General features: G+C 38.4%; 2 pseudogenes across 2 annotated transcripts; both read left to right on the top strand.

Moving 5' to 3' along the window:
- Positions 1-2,392: 2,392 nt before the first annotated feature.
- LOC102779464 (uncharacterized) lies at positions 2,393-5,936 on the top strand (annotated as a pseudogene). The gene is made up of 2 exons (XR_015717226.1): positions 2,393-2,589; positions 3,882-5,936. The product of XR_015717226.1 is annotated as an uncharacterized LOC102779464 (transcript).
- Positions 5,937-11,313: 5,377 nt separating this feature from the next.
- Positions 11,314-23,018, top strand: LOC102776901 (NLR family CARD domain-containing protein 3-like; annotated as a pseudogene). Its single transcript, XR_015717228.1, has 13 exons — positions 11,314-11,369; positions 12,440-12,577; positions 12,662-12,760; positions 13,456-13,557; positions 15,522-15,637; positions 16,664-16,752; positions 16,896-17,109; positions 17,247-19,056; positions 19,139-19,312; positions 19,657-19,852; positions 20,399-20,538; positions 21,928-21,977; positions 22,153-23,018. The product of XR_015717228.1 is annotated as an NLR family CARD domain-containing protein 3-like (transcript).
- The last annotated feature ends 236 nt before the right edge of the window (positions 23,019-23,254 follow it).

Consider the following 23,254-nt stretch of genomic DNA (forward strand, 5'->3'; position numbering starts at 1 on the left):
GTTGGTAGAATTGTTTTTAACATTATCTGCCAATTACATCTGCCACCCTTCTCCAAATCTATGCCCCTACCTGGACCCCCCAACAAAAATTGTCTAGACACGCCACTGGCTGTAATGTAAACAACTGGCACAGCGGAAACCTACCGGGAGCATGGGTGTTTATGTTTTTCATTGCAAAAGAACTGTCTGAATGAACAGTCAGAACTGTCTGAATGGTTAACTGAAGTTAACTTGGATAAATTATAGTTAAGGAGTATCACATATAACGCCCACGTGAGCTGTGTGACTGTTCACCACTACACTGAAATAAGGAGGTTATTACTGAAATACACGTGCTATATACCTATGATATAAATAGGGAGGTCCTATTAACATGTTTAGTTTTAAAGGACACCTTCCTGTCTTTAGTCTCATTCATGAGCAGTATTAGTTTTCTTCTAACATCCAGAAGTCTGCACGATGTGTTTCATAGTTTGTAACAAGCCTTTGACAGGTAAACATAACATGACCGAAAAAGAAAAAAAAGAAAAAAAAAGAAAAAAAAGAGAAAAAAAAATCACAAATTATATGTTAACCTCATTTATTTATTTTAAACTCTAAAAATTCTAACAGATCGCTGGTGCTTAGAATACAGTTGAATAACTATTAAAAAACAGATGATATAATATTTCTGTCCAGGTTGCAGTCTTCATGATGAACACGCTGTTGCAAACTCTGCTCCTCTCGGTGGAAATGCGCCTTTCTTTAAAACATTTTATAAGTCAGTTTACTCTCAAAATTCACTGTTAAATCCAAAACACACCAGATAAAGAAAAGCGAATGGTTCAGTCTAACACATGTGCCAGTGAACCATTAAACGTCTGTAAAACGGTGCAGTTATGAAACATAACTTTAACCTCAGCCAAACCGATTTGCTCAGTTGTAAATAAAACAGCGAAGTAAACGTGACCCGACAGACAGAACCTGAGTGAATTAAGTCCAGCGTTTAAGAGCTAAAACTCAGCTGAGGTTTCAAAGCTGTGTGCCGGTGATTGGACATCAGCCGCTGATAAAGTGGGTTCGCCTATAAAGTGCTCTGTTGAGAAACAAGCTCCAGCAGCTCTGCGCTCGGGGAAAAACTATATTTACTTATCTTGTGCAGAAAAATGTGCTGACATTGCGTTATATTGTGCACCGGCTGCCCAGTTAAACTGTGACTATCACCAGGTAACGTGGACGTGTTTCTTGATTTAGCAGCAGGTGTTAAACAACCGCTGACAGGTGAGGAGGAGGAGGATGCATGCAGGTAAACTGAGGGCCTGTTGAGCTGATCGCTGGTGTTGTGAGAAACACGTCAGCTCGTTCTTTATGTTACAGAAGCACAGAGACACAAGACCAGGCGGAAAGAGACGATCGTTCGGTAAAAATGAGAATCTGCGAATACAACATGTGGAACACTGAGTTTGATGGGTGAGGTTGACAGATAAAATTATTTCATGGTGAGACCTGAAGGAGTCAACTGTGCCAAAATGAATTAATTAAATACACCATTAAATAATTATTTAAATGTGGCAAAAATTAATTAAAATGTGAAATAAATAAATAATTAATTAAATGTGTCATTAATTAATTAAATATGTCAATAATAATTAAATGTGTCAATAATTAATTAATTACATGTGTCGTAAATATTTATGTAATTAATTATTTCAGATTTTAATTAATTATTGCCAAATTTAATTAATTATTTAATGGTGTATTTAATTAATTCACTATGGAAGTCCTGGTGTTCCATAAGTTTCAAAGTCAGCACATGGAATTCAAAAACAGTTCCTGAAATTAAATTATGATGCCCTTTTCATCCCCACGTGCAAATACAGAGTTATATTTGGAATGTAAGATTTTGTTATTACTTTGTTTTATTTGTTTATATAGTGTCTTTCAGTCTTCATTTTTTTAATCTATGCCCCTTGGTATTCAGTTACTTTAAAAAGAAATGCATTCATGACTATCACAACTTCACAGTTTTTCTTTTAGTTTTTACAGCACATTTTGCTGTTGCCAGTCTAGAGGCTATTTTTATTTTAACACTTAATTTGTATTTTATCTTCCCACAGCCCAAAGACTCATCCGCCACAGCCCAAAGACATGCAGTTAGTGGGTGTAGTCCTGTTAATTGTTGATTCTAAATTGCCCATGGGTGTGAATGTAAGTGTGAATGGAATTGTCTATCTCCCTGTGTTAGCCATGCATACGGAAGAGGATTAGGGGCACTGGAAAAAAAAAAAAGAATTCTGAGATTAAAGTCAGAATTCTGACTTTATTCTCAGAATTCTGAGATTAAAGTCAGAATTCTGACTTTTTTCTCAGAATTCTGACTTTAATCTCAGAATTCTGAGATTAAAGTCAGAATTCTGACTTTAATCTCAGAATTCTGACTTTAATCTCAGAATTTTGAGGTGGGCACCTGCAGGCTTCCAGCTTCAGTGACAGCGATGTGTCCAGTTTGGCAGGTGGAAAACTAATTCACTAAATATGGTGGATATAAGTGATTTTTTGCGTGGCCGAGGGGTCCCCGAAGATGCTATTTTATTAATGGAAGAGCAGAAGGTGAGTAACAAAAAGAGAAATAGTTTGGTGTCTACTATTTTTACAGGAAAACAGTTACGGTACAGTTACGGTTAGCGGTTAGCATGCTTGTTAGCTTATAATGTTATATAGGAATGAACGTGTTTCACGATGTTACAGTATACTAGGTGAATTAACGTTTTAACTGTTGTTGATCGCAGGATCATCCCAGATGGGTTCGTTGCATTTTATTTTATTGTTCTACTATTTCAGAGTTTTTCAAGGCAGTTAAGCGGAGCTGTTTTACAGATGCTAGCCGCCTGCCAATATCACTGATATATTTGATGTGTACAAGTAAGTTACACTTAGTTCAGCGGAGGGGAGAAACTGTAATGAATGTTTATGCGGATATTTCACTCAGAAAAATGGGTGGCGTTCATACACCGCCACCGACACAGCCCCGGTTGTTGTTCTGACGGTGGCCGACTGACAATCCCCTCACAACATGTTAGCTAACACAAACTAATGTAGTGCATGTAACTGTGTATACGTTAGTGGTACAGTGTCGAGAGAAATGAGCAAACTGTTAACTGTTTATAATGTCAGAATGACATCATCGTTCTCCTGCACTGTGTAATGTATGTCAGCTCAAGAAGGAAATGATATCTTATACTTTGAGCTGCCCAGTGCACTTAACGCATACGTGTGGAAATGGTAGGCTACACTACAGTTCACTACCGGTAAAAAATAAACTTAATACAGTATTTGATTTTTTTATAGAACAATAAAATAAAAAGTGCTGGCTGAGGAGCGCTGCCGCGTTAAACTTTGACCTCTGAGTGACGTGATGTTTGCTCGCACAACCAATAGAAGTGCAGAAAGTTGCAAATAGGCATATTGTTCGCATAAACACAAAAATAAATAACAAAATAATCCCGATATTGTGCCAAAGACTGATTTACAATGTTACTTTGTGTTCTATGTAATACCTTTGCTTAAATGACTAAATGGACTGTGTATTTATGACTGCGTTATAGTCCTGCATACATAAGTAACATTCATATGTACAGATATATGTACACAAGCGTGTACACAAAAGTCTACTGCTGATCGAGCTGCTCAGTGGTCGCAAGTCTCATGCAGAGAGCGTGGAGGTGTTGTCCGTTGCCTTCTTTCATTATTGTGTTTCGCCCTGCATAAAATAGATAGCTTTTCTGATAACTACAGTCAGTACTCTCCTACTGGCATTAGCGGTGACCTAAGAGGCTTAACCGTAATATTGCTTTGCAGTGTAAATGTTGCAGAAAATGACTGTCTTTTCTTCTTGTGTGCAGATTGACTGTGACGTCATAGCACTGATGGATGACGCAACTTTGGCAAACTACATTCCCTCGTACGGAGACCGAATTGCCCTCTTCAATTTCTGCAAAAGCAAGCAACCACTGTCAAAAAGAAAACTAGGACTTCTGCAAAAACTTCGTGAGAAAATGAAAACCAGAAAAGAAAGTCTAAAGGAGAACACTTCACATACAGATGCAGGAATAAGACAGACAAAGAAGCAAAAAGCAACACGAAATGCTGAGATAGGATGGATACATTGTGATGGAAAAATAGCCAAACAGGTGAGAGCGAAGCAGGGAGGTGGCACTAGAAAAATTCAAATGGCCACTGATGCTGGATTAAAAGATATTCTTCAGGAAGGAAAGAAACTTTTTTTTCCTGATGGCATATCTCCTAAGGGATGTGAAACAGATTTTGAGTTTGAGGTTTGGGACTTCAAACAGAACCACCTTACTGATGATACCTGCCAGTCTATTGGCAATATGTATGAGGCAGCAAGACTGACAATGTTACGCTTCTACATTGCAACAAAACCAAAAGATCCTGAAGAAGATGCCAGCGAGACATCTGAAGTGGTGTTTGTCTCAGAAAGCAGTGGCAGTGATATTAATCCATTGCAAGTGGGGGAAGTCAGGGGTAATTTTGATGAAGTCATCGCTGGTTCAGAAATTTCAAATGATCCAGAAATTACTTTTGGTCCAATTTTTGATGCTGAAGAAGATACAGAAGACACATTAGTCTATGAGGGTTTTCTTGTCCCCCTCAGTCCACCTAATTCAGAGAACGTAATAACAATCACCATACGTCATACTGACACTTTACATGACATGATTACTGCTTTCTCTGATGAGGAGATTTTGAGCAAAACACTGAATGTGAAGCGCATACTTCCAGACAACACAGAAGAACCAGGCACTGGATCAGGAATACAAAGAGATGTACTCACATGCTTCTGGCATGAATTTTATGAGCGATGCAACCTAGGTGCAACTGTTAAAGTGCCATTCATTCGCCATGATTTTCCTGCTGAAAAATGGAAGGCAGTTGGGCGAATACTCTTGAAAGGTTACCAAGAATGTCAGTATTTTCCTAATAAACTTGCAATCCCTTTTCTGGAACAAGTGCTTTTCAGTGGTGTTTACAGTGATCTTAAAGCACACTTTCTACAGTTTGTCAGCAGCCAAGAATGTGATGTTTTGATGGAAGCAGTAAAAGATTTCTCTGCAGTTGACTTGGATGATCTTGTGGAAGTTCTTGACAGTTATGGCTGTAGAAAAAGAATCACTGCTGAGACTCTTCCTACAATTCTTGATGAAATAGCACACAAAGAGCTTGTCCAAAAACCAATGTTTGTTATTGACTGCTGGAGGGAGATCATCGACCCCCATATCTCCCTCAGTCCGGAGGGACTGACCAAGTTATTCTCTGAACTGCAACCAACTTCAAAAAAAGTGTGCCAGCTACTGAAATTTGCTGTGGATTTGACTCCACAATAAAAAGAAGTGAAAAATCATCTCAAAAGATTCATCAGAGAGCTGGATAACATTAAACTTCAGAAATTTATGCGTTTCTGCACTGGATCTGACCTTATAGTAACAAACAGTATTTATGTGGAATTTCAAGATATGACAGAGTTTACAAGAAGACCAGTCGGACACACGTGTGGGAATGTTCTGCAGCTAGCTAACAGCTATGAAAACTTCCCAGATTTTCGTTCTGAATTTAATGCAGTTCTTGAAAGTAATGTCTGGGTGATGGACATTGTTTAGACTCTCACATTGCATTGCTGCGCTACATTTGAACTGCTCATGCACACTAGAGCATAACTGTAAAGAGATGTTAGGAATATGTATTTTTATGTATTTTGAACTTATACAGTATACTTTTTTTAATTAGAGAGAAGTTTCTCATCTCTGTTTGAAGTCCAGTTTTGGCTAATATTTCATTTTCTTTTATCATTTTGAGTTTTACATGATACAGTCACAAAACAAAACGAACGGGTACACTGTTTACTACCATATCCAGAGCTGTCTTCACCAAATCCAAGCTTTCCAGCTGTAAGACAGAAACCTTCAGCAAAAGCATGAAGAAAGAATACTAAAGCTCTATAAACTATAATTAAACTGCTCTTAAACTTTCTTTAATGCACCACGTGTGGTGTGAGAGCTCAGCACAGTCAAATACTTTTGTAAGTAATTAGTAGTAAGACTAATTCATTCAGATTTTCTTATTAGGTCAGGGCTAAAACTGAACATAGTTATAATGTAAAAGTAATGCTGTTATGCAACACTGTATTGTAAAAGGAATAAGTACAATTTTATACTTTAGCATTTGTCATGTCTGAAAATATTTTGCTTTACAGTATATGCAATTTTTAGTTAAGGTAGGTTAAGGTATCAAAGTTTGGCATTTGTTATTGATTACAAAGGTTCCATTTAAAGTTGGTGAAAATATTTTTTAAAATTCCAGTATTTTCTTAATGTCATATTGTTTCTAAGCATACCTGTTATTCATCCATCAAATTGATTCAAGCTGCTTAAAGGATTCAGTCTGTTTTGAAGACGGTTATTGATTACTGAGATCATAAATAAACACTGTACAGTTCAGTGCAGTGGTCAAGTGCTGTGATTATTCAGGCATCCTTTTGTAATGCCAAATTGTCATGTTCTCAGATATAGTATTAATCTTAACACCTGAAAAAATGTCTTGTTACTGTCAGAAATTATGCATTTTTATTTGTATGCATGTATGTTCTCAACCATTCACACTTGTTTTTATTTCTATACCATAGATGACACTGAAGGAATATGTGATACCACAATAGCCAGTGTTCATGATCTTTACAGTAAGTCACTGATGTATACTGATGCATAACAAGACTGCATGAGATCTATAAGTTTGTTTTTAAAGTTGAGTCATTCTTGTTACAGGGCAGCTTATATGGTTATGAGTTTTAGCCATGTTATTGGCATTGGCAAAAACAGGTTTCTTGTAAACTTTTTCCAATAAAATGTTACTGTACACAGTACATTTGTATTGTTGTTTTGAATATGTACATCAAGCTCCTTATCTATTTGAACATGCCAGAATTCAAGAGACTGCCACACATGAGCTCAGTAACATGGAAGAATACCATTTATTTTTAATTTCAAACATTTCATAAAGATACACAAATATAAATGTAAAACATGTTGCACTTAATGGGACAATAACTTGGTTCCACTTGCACGAACTGTTTTGTTGCAGGGATACTACAAATAAAAGTCAAAATATTTTTGGTATGTTTCTTATAATTTTAGGATTCATGTCATAAAGCAGTATACGACAGCTCACACTGAATCAGTATAGCAATGACTCATGGTCATTTTACATGAAACCCAGCTAAAATATCTTACAACTAACAGAAGTGAAATACAATAATAATTAAGTGATGGATCTTCATATGGGTAAATGATTATAATAGCTTTGCTTTAATATAATTGCACTAAAAGCTCCCCAAAAGGCAATACGACTTTAAATATTAACAATGAAATGTACAAATAAGCCTCCATCCATAAAACATAGCGGCTAAAACCATCTATGCAGCCACTGATAGCAATACCATATGGTTTCAACTTGTCATAGCCATCCATGTGCCAGAGAGCATGTGGCCCTCTGCAGCTGTACTGTCGTCTTCTCAACCGTCGAGCTCGTCTCAGTTCCACACCTTGAGGGTCAACCAATTTGATTATGCATCTTACAGTATCTTGTGACACCACAAATCCATGTTGAATTGCACGAAGATGTAGCCAACGATAACCTTGCATCTGTCCATTTGTCATGATCTCTTGTTGGACAAAGGCTAGCACTTCCATCAAGTTTGATTGATTCTTCCTTCTAAAAAGCCGAAGTCTTTTACAAATTCTCTTTAGAGTTCAAACACTTATAATTGTCTGATGACTATGTGCTAAAATTGAAAGTATTTCTTTGTTACTGAAAGAAAGTCTGAAATACAGTCTTATTAAGTCATCCAAATCTGACATGTCAGCCACTGTTTCTCTCACTGTGAGAGGTGAACTTTTTGCAGAAGTCCTAGTTTTCTTTTTGACAGTGGTTGCTTGCTTTTGCAGAAATTGAAGAGGGCAATTTGGTCTCCGTACGAGGGAATGAAGTTTGCCAAAGTTGCGTCATCCATCAGTGCTATGATGTCACAGTCAATCTGCACACAAGAAGAAAGAAAAGACAGTCATTTTCTGCAACATTTACACTGCAAAGCAATATTACGGTTAAGCCTCTTAGGTCACCGCTAATGCCAGTAGGAGAGTACTGACTGTAGTTATCAGAAAAGCTATCTATTTTATGCTGGGCGAAACACAATAATGAAAGAAGCAAACTAAGGCATAGCCTTTCAGTAAATAATAAATCCTCTTCTGTATTTAAAAAAAAGCAGGACTTGCTTGGTTATGATGTAGGTAGTACATCTTCCAAGGATGTTCTACGACACTGTGGTGGCATCTGCTGTCTTTTATGTTGTGGTCTGCTGGAGTGGTGGAATGGCAACGGACAACACCTCCACGCTCTCTGCATGAGACTGTACGACCACTGAGCAGCTCGATCAGCAGTAGACTTTTGTGTACACGCTTGTGTACATATATCTGTACATATGAATGTTACTTATGTATGCAGGACTATAACGCAGAGTCATAAATACACAGTCCATTTAGTCATTTAAGCAAAGGTATTACATAGAACACAAAGTAGCATTGTAAATCAGTCTTTGGCACAATATCGGGATTATTTCGTTATTTATTTTTGTGTTTATGTGAACAATATGCCTGATTTGCGACTTTCTGCACTTCTATTGGTTGTGCGAGCAAACGTCACATCACTCAGAGGTCAAAGTTTAACACGGCAGCGCTCCTCAGCCAGCACTTTTTATTTTATTGTTCTATAAAAAAATCAAATACTGTATTAAGTTTATTTTTTACCGGTAGTGAACTGTAGTGTAGCCTACCATTTCCACACGTATGCGTTAAGTGCACTGGGCAGCTCAAAGTATAAGATATCATTTCCTTCTTGAGCTGACATACATTACACAGTGCAGGAGAACGATGATGTCATTCTGACATTATAAACAGTTAACAGTTTGCTCATTTCTCTCGACACTGTACCACTAACGTATACACAGTTACATGCACTACATTAGTTTGTGTTAGCTAACATGTTGTGAGGGGATCGTCAGTCGGCCACCGTCAGAACAACCGGGGCTGTGTCGGTGGCAGTGTATGAACGCCACCCATTCTTCTGAGTGAAATATCCGCATAAACATTCATTACAGTTTCTCCCCTCCGCTGAACTAAGTGTAACTTACTTGTACACATCAAATATATCAGTGATATTGGCAGGCGGCTAGCATCTGTAAAACAGCTCCGCTTAACTGCCTTGAAAAACTCTGAAATAGTAGAACAATAAAATAAAATGCAACGAACCCATCTGGGATGATCCTGCGATCAACAACAGTTAAAACGTCAATTCACCTAGTATACTGTAACATCGTGAAACACGTTCATTCCTATATAACATTATAAGCTAACAAGCATGCTAACCGCTAACCGTAACTGTACCGTAACTGTTTTCCTGTAAAAATAGTAGACACCAAACTATTTCTCTTTTTGTTACTCACCTTCTGCTCTTCCATTAATAAAATAGCATCTTCGGGGACCCCTCGGCCACGCAAAAAATCACTTATATCCACCATATTTAGTGAATTAGTTTTCCACCTGCCAAACTGGACACATCGCTGTCACTGAAGCTGGAAGCCTGCAGGTGCCCACCTCAAAATTCTGAGATTAAAGTCAGAATTCTGAGATTAAAGTCAGAATTCTGAGAAAAAAGTCAGAATTCTGACTTTAATCTCAGAATTCTGAGAAAAAAGTCAGAATTCTGAGATTAAAGTCAGAATTCTGAGAAAAAAGTCAGAATTCTGAGATTAAAGTCGGAATTCTGAGAAAAAAGTCAGAATTCTGACTTTAATCTTAGAATTCTGAGATTAAAGTCGGAATTCTGAGATTAAAGTCAGAATTCTGAGAAAAAAGTCAGAATTCTGAGATTAAAGTCAGAATTCTGAGAATAAAGTCAGAATTCTTTTTTTTTTCCTTCCAGTGGCCCTAATCCTCTTCCGTACATGCAACAGACTGGAGACCTGTCCAAGGAGTACCCCGCGTCCCCGCGACAAAGACTCCAGTCAGGCCCACTAGAACGCCCTGAAAATGCATAGATTTGGAATTTTTCACTGTATTTTCACAAATTTTAAACCTTTCCTATTAATAAAGAACCCCCATTATTCATTTTACAACAGAAATTAAGTAAAAATTAAGTAACAGATAAAAAATTAAATGACAGACATTTCCTGTTTTTTCACTATCTACTGTATTAAATTGTGTTTGAAACAAGCTCTCATTCTTCAAACTAATTTGTGATTTTAAATGTTAAACTATTGTTTGATTAAACATCCAGTAATAATACAGAAAACATATATATTAATAAAGCACTCATCATATCAGGTCAGGACTCAAAGCAAAAAATAAAATTTTTATTCAGGTCAAGTGTTAAAAGGCCAAAGCTGAGTCAGTGGGTCAAAACTACGTCTTGGAGGTAATTTAGAAAACACAGAGGACACTATGTCAGTAAAGCAAATGCTAAGACAAAGACGGAGCAGTATATGCACAGACTGAGGGCTGACTGGGAATTGGAAACAGGAGAAGAAAATAGAAATCTGAAAATATATTAAACCTAAAAAGCCCAAAGTGACCTGAAATAACGTGGACGGAAACTTAAGAATAAAATACTGTGAAAAATCATGAGAGCGAACACGAACACATAAGTGCCTTTCATCTGTTTATCATTTGAAGCCATCTTTTCAAAACCTCCTCGGTCACTAAAATCCAGTTTGTTCAGTTTTTTTCCCGTTACTCCCAGTCAGCTCATTTCCTCGTCCGCCGGAGCAACATTTCCCTGAACTTTCGTAACTTCCTGTGATGCTTTGTAAATTGTAGATATAAACAAACTTTCATTTAATGTTGAATTCAAAATACTAGAAACAACAATATCGAGATCAGTGATTGGCCTGAGGGTTTCAACTTTGCCCTCAATGTTTCCTGTAGAGGTGAAGGAGGAACGTTTCCAGCTGCTGTAGATTGCTCAACATTTGATGTGTAAATGTTAATAGTTGTCAGGAAAGAGGAGGTTTATTTGTTCTCAGCTTTGTTTAGGGTGTTCCAGTCAGAGTGTGAAGTTGTTGCAAGTTAATTATTGAAGCCATATTACAATGTATCAGCAGATTTTCGACCTATGAGCTACAGCTTAAGACTTGTTTGAAGAGTTTAATGAGCCTGCAGAGTGGTAACAGAGATGATTCGGGGGATTTTCTTTTTTTCTTGACACAGACGTCGTGAAGACACCAGAGAGCTGAATAGCGAAGAAGCTAATGGGAAAAACGCAGAGTGAGTAGAACTTTGATTTATTTGAGCCTCCTAGGTTTTTCTCTCCATCACAAAGCAGCTGCTTTTATCTTTGTTTGTGAGCTTATGTGGTGAACATTTGAAGACTCTAATCTCTGAGGTGTTGAATTGGCTAAAGACTCCAAACCCCCAACAACGAAGTCTCCAACATTTGGCTCAGAGCCTTTCAAACAGAATGAGCAGGTAGAGATTTGTTCATCAGATCCTTTTAAACACAAAAAGCCTGACTGTGATGTTATGTTTACTAAGACTTAGGTGCTCTTGAAGTGCACCCTGAACGGTTTCATAATCAAACTATAAAACGGAAGTGCTGTTGCTCTGAGGCTGTTTTATTGTTGTTTTATGAAGGAACAAAGTGCATTACTGGAATGGGTGAGTTCTTCCTGCTGGGTTCCTGTAAGTATCATTGTTGGGATGGATTTATGGAGGATCTGTGGAATTCACAGCAGTTCAATTGTAGTTAATTCCTCACACCTGTGTAACCACAGTTAATGTTTAAATTTTGAGTTCAGTGTTATCGCTTCAGAAATCCAAATACATTTCTTCCTTCATCAATTATATTTAACCTTCTATTTCCAGATGTAATAAAATAGAAGCAGTAAACACTGAAATTGCAGCATGACTTTTCCTCAAACTCTTCAAAACACAGTCACCCTGCTTAAGTTCAATATTTGTATCCAAATCTGCACCAAGATAGAGTCGACGCAATAGATTTTTTCACTTAATGCTAATAATATTTCAAATGTCATGTGTGACAAGTGGAGAAGCACAGAGAGATTGTGACTACCAAAATAACCTAAAATAGAGTTAAGCACTTATCCTCTAACTAACCACCATCAGTGTGTTTTAATAGTAGTAATGATGCCAACACAAACTTGTCACTGATGTGTTCTGTTCAGCAATAAGCCAGTGGCAGGTGTAAGCTTATTAGTTCTTCTAAAAGTAAGTCTAGCAGTTTGGCAGCCATCCTGAAATACATCAGCTGATGGAAGCTTCTTCTGCGTCACACTGCCGTCTGACCGCCACATGAATGTTTTGTGTTTCCTCTGCAGGTGAAGGTAGAAGGTGTGTGTGAGCTGATGTGGATGTGAGTTCAGCAGCATGGATCAATGTGAGGACAGAGAGGAGGGAGTCCCTCCCTCTAAAACCACTCTGTGTGGGGAACATGAGAGCCAGACCAAAGCTCAGAGGTGAGATGACCATCTGTAACTGTCCATGACTCTTCTCCATGTCACAGCTCAGCACTCACATCACTGCTCCATCATTATTCACAGGAACCAACCTGGACCTGAACCCAGCTGTGTGTCCTTAAAGAGTGACGGGTCAAAAAATCGCCTCATTTATTTTAAAGGACAAAAATCATCTGCAGAGAGGTGAGCTGTTAGTAATATGAACTTTTTGATAGTTATCATTTTGGTGCCTGTTGAAAGTAGGAACATGGGTAGTCCTGTAAAGGCCAAATTAAAGTGTTTACGTCTGGGTGAGACCATTCCCCTTCCCGATACGTAACATACCGATGATTTGTCATGTCCTGAGGTGTCACATAGGAACCGGAAGTGTAACCTTCCGCGCCCCTATGATGCGTGCCGGGTTGTGGATAGAATCCAATAGAATGACCCGGTGGTAACACACGTTCCAGACGTGTATTCCAGCCCTAACCCTAAACTTAATCCTAACCCTAACCATAACCTTATCCCTACTCTTAACCACAACCTTAATCATATTAGATAGTGTTTTCCAAAGCGATTCATAATGAGAAAGTAAAATAAATGTACATGTGTAGATTCAGTCCAAACAGTTCTCGTGCTTCCTCCGGTTTCTGAACAGGTAACATAGAGATGTGTTGGGTGGCCAAAAGCATAACATACCAATGATTTGTCACATTAAACATATTATGCTTTGGGATGAGAACGTTTGTCTGGGTGGTGCTCTGTTCTTACAGTGACTGTTTGGAGTTTCTTTATGCTGATTTACAGTCTGGAAAAACAAGGTTGTATTTGGGATAATGACGAGGTCTTCATCTGTTTTTGTTGCTGGAAATGAAAAAAAAAATTCTTCTGTCTAACAGGACCTATGGGAGACCTGAACTAAGCAGTGTATCTTTAAAGAGTGACGGGTCAAAAAATCGCCTCATTTATTTCAAAGGACAAAAATCATTTCCTGCAGAGAGGTGAGCTGTTAGTAACAATGATGCTGTTAGCTGTCAGTTTGGCATCTGATTTAAATGAATTGCTTTTTGTTGTTTCATGGCCCTAAACGGCATTTTAAAAAATAAGGAACTGAGCCAGGAATACCTTTATTCCACAAGGTGGGCCATTTATATGGATACACCGTAATAAAATGGGAATGGTTGGTGATATGAAAGTCCTGTTTGTGGCACATTAGTATATGTGAGGGGGCAAACTCCTCAAGATGGGTGGTGACCATGGTGGCCATTTAGAAGTCGGCCATCTTGGATACAACTTTTGTTTTTTCAATAGGAAGAGAGCCATATGGCACATCAAACTTATTGGTAATGTCACAAGAAAAACAATGGTGTGCTTGGTTTTAACATAACTTTATTCTTTCATGAGTTATTTACAAGTTTCTGACCACTTATAAAATGTGTTCAATGTGCTGCCCATTGTGTTGGATTGTCAATGCAACCCTCTTCTCCCACTCTTCACACACTGATAGCAACACCGCAGGAGAAATGCCAGCACAGGCATTCAGTATCCGTAGTTTCAGGTGCTGCACATCTCGTATCTTCACACCATAGACAATTGCCTTCAGATGACCCCAAAGATAAAAGTCTAAGGGGGTCAGATTGGGAGACCTTGGAGGCCATTCAACTGGCCCACGACGACCAATCCACTTTCCAGGAAACTGTTCATCTAGGAATGCTCGGACCTGGCACCCATAATGTGGTGGTGACCATCTTGCTGGAAAAACTCAGGGAACGTGCCAGCTTCAGTGCACAAAGAGGGAAACACATTATCATGTAGCAATTTCAAATATCCAGTGAAGAATGGACCCACTATCGTTGTACCCCATATACCACACCAAACCATCACTTTTGTTGGTCCAACAGTCTTGGAGGGATCCATCCAATGTGGGTTAGTGTCAGACCAATAGCGGTGGTTTTGTTTGTTAACTTCACCATTCACATAAAAGTTTGCCTCATCACTGAACAAAATCTTCTGCGTGAACTGAGGGTCCTGTTCCAATTTTTGTTTTGCCCATTCTGCAAATTCTGTGCGCCGATCTGGGTCATCCTCGTTGAGATGCTGCAGTAGCTGGAGTTTGTAAGGGTGCCATTTGTGAGTAGCTAATATCCGCCGAAGGCATGTTCGACTAATGCCACTCTCCAGTGACATGCGGCGAGTGCTACGCTGTGGGCTCTTGCTGAATGAAGCTAGGACAGCCACTGATGTTTCTTCATTAGTGACAGTTTTCTTGCGACCACATTTTGGCAAATCCAACACTGAACCAGTTTCACAAAACTTTGCAAGCAGTTTGCTAACTGTAGCATGGGAGATGGGTGGTCTCGTGGGATGTCTTGCATTGAAATCTGCTGCAATGACCCGGTTACTGCGTTCACCAGTTATCAACACAATTTCGATCCGCTCCTCACATGTTAACCTCTTCGACATGTCAATGGCTGTGAACAAAGAGAAACTTGTAAATAACTCATGAAAGAATAAAGTTACGTTGAAACCAAGCACACCATCGTTTTTCTTGTGACATTACCAATAAGTTTGATGTGTCACATGGCCCTCTTCCTATTGAAAAAACAAAAGTTCTATCCAAGATGGCCGACTTCTAAATGGCTACCATGGTCACCACCCATCTTGAGGAGTTTGCCCCCTCACATATACTAATGTGCCACAAACAGGACTTTCATATCACCAACCATTCCCATTTTATTACGGTGTATCCATATAAATGGCCTACCCTGTACATTTAACCTTCTGCAGCTTATTGTGGGACCATCAATAGTCCTGCATAGTGTAAATGACTGTTTAACTTTGGGTGGTAAATCACAAACACTAGTCTGGAGTTTCCTTCTGCTCGGGCATGGCCTGCAAACCAGGTTCTCTTATGGATGACAAAAGTATTCTAAGTCTTCATCAAATTCTTTCTCAAATTCTTCAGGATCTATGGGAAACCTGCAGAACTTAGATCTGACACAAGCAGGGTATCTTTAAAAAGTGACAAGTCTAAAGATTGCCTTATTTATTTTAAAGGACAAAAATCATCTCCTGCAAAAGGTGAGCTGTTACTAACACTGACGCTATTTTAGCCATCAGTTTGGTGTTTGACTTAAATTAACTGGAATACTAAGGTATTAAGGAATTCCTTTATTATATAATATATACACAGATGTATATTTAAACGTCTGCAGCTTATTGTAGGACCATCCATAGTCCTGCATAGTGTAAATGGCTCAGGGTCACATCATGAGGACCACGAAATACCTAATTACCATTTAAATCCAAATCATATTTACCTCACTGATTGCACCTTAAACTAAAGTTGATTCACATTCTTTGAAATCTAGATTTACAGAAAACAACGGCAGATTATTGTGCAACAGCTCTTTATGTTGAAGAATGTACGTATCCATTCAGACACAATGAAGTCAGGCACTCATTTTACCTGGAAATACCAAGATTACATCATCACCAGTGTTCACAATCTGATAGTGAAAACAGGACAATAGTAGAAGAGAAGGATCTTAACACTATCAAAGGAGATTTTGAAAGAATCTCAAACAGTTACTGAATCCTCTGAATGTGTCAATATTTTTGAAATTATTAGAATATAAGAAATAAGAAATATCAAATGAAAGGAGGATCTGCTGTGAAAATATAATATTGTTGTCATTGTCCCTGATAGACAATAAATTGATGCAGTCTATTAAGTGTATGGAAAATCCATTGATACTGATGCTGGTTGGTTTTAGAAAGAAAACATTCTGAATAAAAAAAAAAACCAAAACAAAAAAGTGACTGCATTAAATTTGCACACATATGCTAGAGTTATTTGACAAACATAATAGAAGGTGTCAGGTTGAATTTACACAATGATTTTTCATGGAATTAACACATAACTGTTTATCAGATGTACAATGTTGAAAAAATGCTAAGCTGAGTAGCTGAGTATCAATGAGATCGGCAAGAGTGGCAAACTTTTACAACTACATGGAGTCATATATAATCTAAACACCTTAGTTTTTTTTTCTTCAGATGTCACTTACGTTGTCTTTTCCCTGTGCATGAACTAATATTCACGAGTCCTCCACAGACTGGACCAGGAAAATTCAGAGGTTTCTAGTGGTCATTTTGTACAGCAGGATCAAAAACAGCTGGACTCCATATTCATGGTACGTACATACAGTATATAACAACCACTCTTACATCTATTATGTTCATTCATCTCCATGTTGCTCTTTGTAGACCAGTGGAAGGACATGATGTCAGCACTATTTTGTCATTGACATAATATTCATATAATATTTTGTTCCAGCTGTTAGAGGACAACATCATCATGTTTGTAAAGAATGAACTAAAGAAGATGCACGAGATTTTGAGTCCAGATTATTTAGAGATGGAAGAAGATGATATGTCGAAGGATGACAATAAAAAGCAGAAGAGTAAAAGCAGAGAGGCATTTGTGACAATTGTGTTACACCTTTTGAAGAGAATAAAGCAGGAAGAGCTGGCTGACTGTCTGCAGAGCAGTAAGGGGATTTCTCAAAACATTTAAGCTGCAGCACGTGTTTAAATTTTTAAAATATCTCAAGACTTACTGAATTGAAATTTTGGGATATTTTCTGAAAACCAAATTAATGTAATGTATTTATTTTTGTGTTTTCAGAAATGTTTGCTCCACTTTGTCAATGTAAACTTAAATCTACTTTGAACAAAAAGTTCCAGTGTGTGTTTGAGGGGATCACTAAAGCAGGAAACTCAACACTTCTGAATCAGATCTACACAGAGCTCTACATCACAGAGGGAGGGACTGCAGAGGTCAATGATGAACATGAAGTCAGACAGATTGAAACAACATCCAGGAAAGCAGACAAACCAAACACAACAATCAGACTAGACAACATCTTTAAAACTTCACCTGAAATAGATGAACCGATCAGAACAGTGCTGACAAAGGGAGTGGCTGGCATTGGGAAAACAGTCCTAACACAGAAGTTCACTCTTGACTGGGCTGAAGAAAAATCCAACCAGGACATCCAGTTCATATTTCCATTTACTTTCAAGGAGTTGAATGTGCTGAAAGAGGAAAAGTTCAGCTTGGTGGAACTTGTTCATCACTTCTTTATTGAAACCAAACAAGCAGGAATCTGCAGCTTTGAAGACTTCCAGGTTGTGTTCATCTTTGATGGTCTGGATGAATGTCGACTTCCTCTGGACTTCCACAAAATAAAAATACTAACTGACTCCAGAAAATCCACCTCAGTGGATGTGCTGCTGACAAACCTCATCAGGGGGAACCTGCTTCCCTCTGCTCACATCTGGATAACCACGCGACCTGCAGCTGCCAATCAGATCCCTCCTGAGTGTGTTGACATGGTGACAGAGGTCAGAGGGTTCACTGACCCACAGAAGGAGGAGTACTTCAGGAAGAGATTCAGAGACAAGAAGCAGGCTTCGAGGATCATCCCTCACATCAAAACATCACAAAGCCTCCACATCATGTGCCACATCCCAATCTTCTGCTGGATCAATGCTACGGTTCTGGAGGATGTGCTGAAAACAAAAGAACAGAGAGACATGCCCAAAACCTTGACTGAGTTGTACATCCACTTCCTGGTGGTTCAGGCCAAAGTGAAGAAGGTCAAGTATGATGGAGGATCTGAGACAGATCCACACTGGAGTCCAGAGAGCAGGAAGATGGTTGAGTGTCTAGGAAAACTAGCTTTTGAACAGCTGCAGAAAGGAAACCTGATCTTCTATGAATCAGACCTGACAGAGTGTGGCATCGATATCACAGCAGCCTCAGTGTACTCAGGAGTGTTCACAGAGATCTTTAAAGAGGAGAGAGGACTGTACCAGGACAAGGTGTTCTGCTTTGTCCATCTGAGCATTCAGGAGTTTTTAGCTGCTCTTCATGTTCACCTGACGTTCTACAACTTCTGTGTCAATCTGCTAGAAGGAGAAACCTCTGCATGGTCTAAAGCACTTAATAAACTCAAACTCCAAAACTGTGGTGGACAATTTCTTCACAAGAGTGCTGTGGACAAGGCCTTAGAGAGTCCAAATGGACACCTGGATTTGTTCCTTCGTTTCCTCCTGGGTCTTTCACTGCAGTCCAATCAAGCCCTTCTACGAGGTCTACTGACACAGACAGGAATGAGCTCAGAGACCAATCAACAGACAGTCCAGTACATCAAGAAAAAGATCAGTGAGAATCTGTCTGTAGAGCAAAGCATCAACCTGTTCCACTGTCTGAATGAACTACATGATCGTGCTCTAGTTGGGGAGCTCCAACAGTCCCTGAGTATGGGAAGTCTTTCCACAGAGAAACTATCTCCTGCTCAGTGGTCAGCTCTGGTCTTCATCTTATTAACATAAGAAAAAGATCTGGATGTTCTTGATCTGAAGAAATATTCTGCTTCAGAGGATGCTCTTCTGAGGCTGCTGCCTGCGCTCAAAGTGTCTAAGAAAGCTCTGTATGTTACCATAAAGTTTTTAAGATCTATTCACAAGGAAGATAAAGACTGAATTTGCTGCTTTGTGTGTATTTTCTCTTAGGCTGAATAACTGTAACTTGACAGAGAGAAGCTGTGAAGCTCTTTCTCTGTCTCTCAAAGTAGAAGGCTGTGAGCTGAGAACTCTGGACCTGAGCAATAACAATCTGCAGGATTCAGGCGTAAATCTGTTGATAGCTGGAATGGAGAGCATGCACTGTAAATTAGAGAAACTCAGGTCAGATACATTGTTTGTGGTTTAATGTGAGAGCTGTTTGCTAATTTGAACCTTCATTGAATGTAAACAATAACATGCACTCCTGAATTTCTCAAAGCATTTAAAGTTTTCCAGTTTCATATTAAGATTTATACATTTATTTAGTACTTTGTGGAAAACTTTGGAATTGTCTAAATTAGCAATTTTTTTTAACAATTTGTTTATCTTCAATAAGTATCAAGAATCTTTTTTAGGCTTTAGCAGGTGTAGGGATTATATGTTATATATATATCATGTGTGATTAAAAGTTTAAATTAAACATTTTAAAAATGCTTTTTTTCCCTTCTAAATTACTGTCTCTTCAGACTGAGCACTTGTAACCTTTCAGAGAAAATCTGTGGAACTATGTCGTCAGTTCTCAGTCTCCAGTTCTCTAGTCTGAGAGAGATGGACCTGAAGAACAACAACCTGAGGGATACTGGAGTAAAAGCTTTGTCGGCTGGACTAAGAAGTCCACACTGTAAATTGGAAACACTCAGGTCAGAAATCATCAATTGTTTAGTTGATGAACATTTTGAAATTTGGATTGCATAAGTAACCCAAGCCGGGGTTAGTTACTTATGCAAGTTTGAGGGGTTTTCTTTAACATTTCCAATTTTTTTCTTCTTAAATTTTTGCCTACTGATAAAATGAAGATTTCTCCTTCGTTTTATTTTTGAACTTTGAGTTTTAAATCTGGACTAAATGTTTATGATCAAAAAGTGAAAAACATACAAACGTACAGTTTAGTGGAATGTAATGGTCACTTTCCACTGGAATATTTCAACACAGATATCCTGATTCAGGCTCAGTCATCAAGCTAAGTAAATCCCAAAAGGTTGATTCTGTTCATCTGGATGTAATGATGAACAGAATCAACCTTCGATTTCAACACAGACTAGAAATTAAATTGGTTCGTATTATAACCAGAATGAATTATAATTTCAAAATCAATGTAACTTTTAATTTATGGTTATTATTTCATTAAAATTGTAGTTTGTCCTGTCCTTTTTTTGTGCTAATTATCTGCTGTTCTCTAATAGTATCTGTAATGATTATTATGTGCAGATAACAGAAGAAAGTTGTACTTTTCTGGCCTCAGATCTGAGGTCTAATCCCTCCTGTCTCAGAGAGCTGGACCTGAGCTACAATCATCCAGGGGAGACAGGCATGAATCTGTTGAAGCAGCTGAGACTTGACACTCTCAGGTACAGAGAATGTCTCATAGCATCACACACATTTGAACATGGACAACTTATCAGAAGAAAGAGTATGTGACGCAGGAGCTTTTATTTATTGTAATCAAAAAGTTATGTGTTCAGTTTGTGGAGAGCAGATGGCTGTGTTAAGACTAGATTTTTGATTTTCAACATAATCACAAAAACACAGTAAGCCATTCTCTGATGGGGAATTTAACACAGTGTTTAGTAGGTTCTGCCACGATAATACGCCCTGAGCTGGTATGTGTTCTGAGCCCCGCATGATGAGAGCAATTCCAAAACAGTTTAGAATGAAATGCACATGATTTCATTTCCCTTAACTTGCATTATAGGGAAATGCTCCAATGATGTTCAGATTGAACTATTTGATATGCAGTCTGATTCAATACTGTCAGTCTGATTCAACTAGTATCACTGCTGGGATGGTATTTTTCTCTCAAAGAGGAGAACCTTCCACATATAGGTAGACCTGCTCAGAAGATGTTGGTTCTCTATGGATCTACATTTATATGTCAACAAACAAACACAGGAATGAAATTTAACAAATCCAAGTACAGATTCTCTGTCAGTGATGATCACCTGTCTGCTGTCCTTCACATTTCCACCTCAGATATTGGACCTGACTTGAATGGACAAACAAACTAGACTTCTCTCACTGAAAAAGAAAAAGGAACCAAAAAACTGAACAAAATAACTAAAGTAACTAGTTTAATTGCTTAGTAATTAGTAAAATTAAACTCCATTGAAATTGTGTAAAAACATGCATGTTTCATTCTCACTGATTTGGGAGTATTGATGAAATAGCTTTTAGTATGCTGTGACTTAAGATGACTGTAGCTCAGGAGGTAGCACAGGCCAACTACTGATAAGAAGAGTAGGTATTTTGATCCCCGGCTGCTCCTGTCTGCGTGCTTTCAATCTTTTTGTTGGACTACACTGTTTTTTTGGTTTGTTTTTTTTACATGTAGCTGTAAGGTTTGGTTCTCTGCGCACCTGTGGAGGCATACAAGTGCACCGGTGAACCCCCTTTAACCTTAGCTTCATTGTCTTTTTAATTAGGAAGTCTTCTGTGAAAAGAAATGTTTTTTAAACTACATAACTGTGTGATGTTTACGTTAATGAATCATCATTTTGACAAATAGAGATGACAATGATGATCCACATAATTTTAATTATAAATTCTGCTATAATAAACAGACTAACTAGATCATGACAACCACTGGACAAGATTTCAGAAGCATTTTCTTCAAATGTATTTGTGAAAATGTTGGACTGTTCCTTTATTAGTGTCTAACAGCATGTGTATGAGAGCGATGTAATGTCCATATGTGCATGCTGAAAGAGACTGTGCTGGTCTGACCCCCCTCCTCCTTTCAGGGTGGAGCCTGCTGGAGTCCGATGGCTGAAACCAGGAAGTCTGAGGAAGTGTAAGTGTGTTTTTAATGTGATTCATGAAAACAAAGCAGCACACATTCAACCATCTTCAAACTGTCACATCACTCATTCACATCTCTGATGTCAGGAGTCATCGTCAAAGTGTCAATCAATGAACAGATGATGGATCAATAATTGCAGCTGTATTGTGTTTGTTCTCTCCATCAGATTCCTGTCAACTCACAATCAACGCAAACGCAGTAAACAGAAAACTCAAACTGTCTGACAACATGAAGGTGAGACAAGCAAAGGAAGTTCAATCATATCCTGATCATCCAGACAGATTTGAACGGCCTCAGCTGCTGTGTAAAGATGGTCTGACTGGCTGTTGTTATTGGGAGGTCGAGTGGAACGGAAAAGTTGAGATATCAGTGAGTTACAGAGGAATCACAAGGAGACGAGACAATGACTGTTTGTTTGGATGGAGTGATCAGTCCTGGAGTCTGAGCTGCTGTGATGATGGCCGCTACTCTGCCTGGCGCAATAAGAAATCAACATCTGTCTCTGCCTCCTCCTCCTCCTCCTCTGTCTCTAACAGAGTAGCAGTGTATGTGGACTGTCCTGCTGGCACTCTGTCCTTCTACAGAGTCTCCTCTGACACTTTGATCCACCTCCACACCTTCAACACCACATTCACTGAACCTCTTTATCCTGGGTTTGGAATCTGGTCCTCTGGTTCCTCAGTGACTCTGTGTGTAGTTTAGCATAATAGTCTCCTAACAGATAGTTTAGTCTGTACATGTCGGTCTCTTTCATTGTGAAATATGTTTTCAGATTTATGGATTCAGCTGATGTTTTAAACTGTTCTAAATGATTTTTTGTAAACTTCTTTCATGGCTTTGTAAGTTTGTTGAGCAGTCAGGGTTCATCTTGATATCTATTCTTACTTTTGCTCGTGTGATGAAATCATAACTAGATTTGAACGTGTCTGTGGTCAAATTTGGAGAATTAAATGGTCCTTTAGAACCTAGATAGACAGTTAGTCAGTTACCAATATTGAACATTGTTTTACTCTGTTGTGGTATAGACTCAAATAAAAGAGTGACAAAAACTGTAACTGTGACTGTAAATCATTAATTTACCTGTCCAGATGACCTCTTGTGTTATAATATAAGAAGATGTGCTCTATTTATCCATACCATGTATCTGGTCACATGGTCCAGCTTTACAGAATATTATATCTAAGTTGTGCTCTTCTTTTGGCTCCCTTGCCCTCAAATTTCTCTGTCATCATAACTGGGAGAGGCTCAAATGAGAGGATGAGGTTCAA

The sequence above is a fragment of the Neolamprologus brichardi genome, chromosome 23 (assembly GCF_056152115.1).
Source record: "Neolamprologus brichardi isolate AB-2024 chromosome 23, ASM5615211v1, whole genome shotgun sequence".
Classification (NCBI taxonomy): domain Eukaryota; kingdom Metazoa; phylum Chordata; class Actinopteri; order Cichliformes; family Cichlidae; genus Neolamprologus; species Neolamprologus brichardi.